This window comes from Heptranchias perlo, unplaced genomic scaffold (assembly GCF_035084215.1).
Source record: "Heptranchias perlo isolate sHepPer1 unplaced genomic scaffold, sHepPer1.hap1 HAP1_SCAFFOLD_47, whole genome shotgun sequence".
In the NCBI taxonomy this organism is placed as follows: domain Eukaryota; kingdom Metazoa; phylum Chordata; class Chondrichthyes; order Hexanchiformes; family Hexanchidae; genus Heptranchias; species Heptranchias perlo.
The window spans coordinates 3,558,142-3,561,383 of NW_027139484.1; the positions used below are offsets into that span (position 1 = coordinate 3,558,142).

The window sequence follows — 3,242 nt, forward strand, 5'->3', positions numbered from 1 at the left end:
ACTTGTGATGGGTCTCTCTCAGAGTGTTTACACTGCCCGCTCACCCTCACTGATATTCTATCTTTGAACTGCTGTAATATTGTCCTTTAGTAATATTGCTGCTCCTCCTCCTTTCCCTATTTCCCTGTCCTTTCCAAAGATCTTATAGACTTGAATATTAAGCTGCCATTCCTGCCCAGTTGGTAGTCAGGTCTCTGTAATGATTTAATGTAATTATTTAACTTTACTCAATGGCTGATGTGAGCTGTGGTAAAATGTATTTCCAGCTGGTCAAGTATTGCAGTTATCGACTGTCTCTTCAGTCCGATATCAGGTGAAGAATTACTGGCTGGTGTGGAATTTCCATTGATTGGGGGTTGGCGAAATCTACTGGGCGGAAACAGGAACTGCAACAGAGCGAGAAAGGATCCGTCAGAAACCAGTGAAAATGAAGAACAAAATCCAACAGCCTGCAGTGTCTGTTCAGGATCTGATGTTTGGGAAATATTTTATTGTTGGTTATTTTCAGCGATGGTGGTATAGTGGTGAGCATAGCTGCATTCCAAGCAGTTGACCCGGGTTCGATTCCTGGCCATCGCAATTAAGTGTTCTTATTAGTTTATTTCAATCAGAAACTCTTAAGTTTACAATCGAATTTGATGCAGCTCAGTTGGATATTGTTTCCAAAACATAATCGGGTGTCATTAAAGTAAAATGTTTTCAACCTTCATTTATTTTCCCTAAAGAAGGAAAAGAGGAAAAACATGCTGGAAATACTGAGTTACCAAGGGTCTAATGAGAGTGAGGAAGGGAAATGATATGTTAGCCTTTATTGTCAGGGTGTTGGAATATAAGAGTAAGGAGGTCTTGCTGCAATTGTAGTATGAGGAAATATTGTGTAAAATTGGCCAATATTCGGTGGAGTTTCGAAGAATGAGAGGTGATCGCATTGAAATGTATAAAATTCTTAGACGGCTTGACAGGGTAGATGCTGAGAATCTGATTCCCCTGGCTGGAGAGTCAAGAACTCGAGCTCATAGTCTCAAGATAAGGGGTCGGTCATTTCGGACCGACATGAGGAAACATTTCTTCACTCAAAGGATTGTGAATCTTTGGAATTCTCTACACCCCAGAGGGCTGTGGATGCTCAGTCGTTGAGTTATATTCAAAGCTGAGATCGATAGATTTTTGAACTCGAGGGGAATCAAGGGATATGGGGATCAGGCGGGAAAGTGGAGTTGAGATCGAAGAACAGCCATGATCTTATTGAATGGCGGAGCAGGCTCGATGGGCCATTTGGCCTATTCTGCTGCTATTTCTTATGTTCTTATGCAGAGAGCTTTATTTACAAGTGTGCTGACGACAATTTAGGTAGCACAGTAAACATTGTCGATGGGAGCAGAAATTTGCAAAGGGACATTGATAGATGAAGTGAGTGGGTGAAACTGTGGCAGATGGAGTTCAACGTGGGGAAGTGTGAGGTCATCCCTTTGGACCTGAAAACGATAGATCAGTGTATTTTCTAAATGGCAAGAAGCTAGGAAATGTGGGGGAGGAGAGCGATTTAGGGATCCAAGTATAGAAATCACTAAAAGTGATTACTAAAATATTAAAATGGAGATTAAATTTTGATCTTTATCTCAAGAGAATTCGAATAAAAAGCAGTGGAAGTTATGTCACCGTTATACAGAGCTCTGGTTCGGCATCATTTAGAGTTCAGTGCTCAGTTTTGGGCACCGCACTCTCTATAATGGCTTGGAATGAGAAGGGGTTTTTCATTAAAGGAAGCTCACTGAACTGCAGGGTTTTTGAAGAGTTATGCTCAGAAATGGGAGCGGAGCTCATTTACTGCTTCACACTGTTACAACACATTGAGGAGAACAGCATCAATGAAGAAAAAGGGAATGAAATGAAATGAGTCACACAGTTGCATCTCGCTGCTCTGTCTGACCATTTTAGTCGCTACTTCCCTGCAGAGGGATTTGAAAATTTGAAGGAAAAGCGTTGGGTGAAAGATCCTTTTGCTTTTATAAGAACATAAGAACATAAGAAATAGGAGCAGGAGTAGGCCAATCGGCCCCTCGAGCCTGCTCCGCCATTCAATAAGATCATGGCTGATCTGATCCCAACCACAAATCGAAAGAACACAAGAAGTAGGAGCAGGACCCGGCCACACAGGCCCTGGGCCCTCTCCGCCACCCACAGGGCATTGACCGATCCGAACTCAGCTTCATGTCCAATTTCCTGCCCGCTCCCCATCACCCCTAATTCCCTTTACTTCTAGAAAACTGTCTATTTCTGTTTTAAATTTATCTAATGATGTAGCTTCCACAGCTTCCTGGGGCAGCAAATTCCACAGACCTACCACCCTCTGAGTGAAGAAGTTTCTCCTCATCTCAGTTTTGAAAGAGCAGCCCCTTATTCTAAGATTATGCCCCCTAGTTCGAGTTTCACCCATCTTTGGGAACATCCTTACTGCATCCACCCGATCAAGACCCTTCACAATCTTATATGTTTCAATAAGATCGCCTCTCATTCTTCTGAACTCCAATGAGTAGAGTCCCAATCTACTCAACCTCTCCTCATATGTCCGCCCCCTCATCCCCGGGATTAACCGAGTGAACCTTCTTTGTACTGCCTCGAGAGCAAGTATGTCTTTTCTTAAGTATGGAGACCAAAACTGTATGCAGTATTCCAGGTGCGGTCTCACCAATACCTTCTATAACTGCAGCAATACCTCCCTGTTTTTATATTCTATCCCCCTCGAAATAAAAGCCAACATTCCGTTTGCCTTCTTGATCACCTGCTGCACCTGCATACTAACTTTTTGATTTTCTTGCACTAGGACCCCCAGATCCCTTTTTACTGCAGTACTTTCCAGTCTCTCGCCATTAAGAAAATAACTTGCTCTCTGATTTTTCCTGCCAAAGTGCATAACCTCACATTTTCCAATATTATATTGCATCTGCCAAATCTCCGCCCACTCACCCAGCCTGTCTATATCCCCTTGCAGGTTTTTTATGTCCTCCTCACTCTCTACTTTCCCTCCCATCTTTGTATCATCTGCAAATTTTGATATGTTGCACTCGGTCCCCTCCTCCAAATCGTTAATATAGATTGTAAAGAGTTGGGGACCCAGCACCGACCCCTGTGGAACACCACTGGTTACTGGTTGCCAGTCCGAAAATGAACCATTTATCCCAACTCTCTGCTTCCTGTTTGATAACCAATCCTCCACCCATGCCAGAATATTACCCCCAATC

At 43.1% G+C, this 3,242-nt stretch overlaps 1 non-coding gene across 1 annotated transcript; it reads left to right on the forward strand.

Annotated features, from left to right (window-relative positions):
* The first annotated feature begins 507 nt into the window (after window positions 1–507).
* trnag-ucc (transfer RNA glycine (anticodon UCC)) lies at window positions 508–579 on the forward strand. The gene has a single exon. It is a non-coding gene; the product is annotated as a tRNA-Gly (tRNA).
* The last annotated feature ends 2,663 nt before the right edge of the window (window positions 580–3,242 follow it).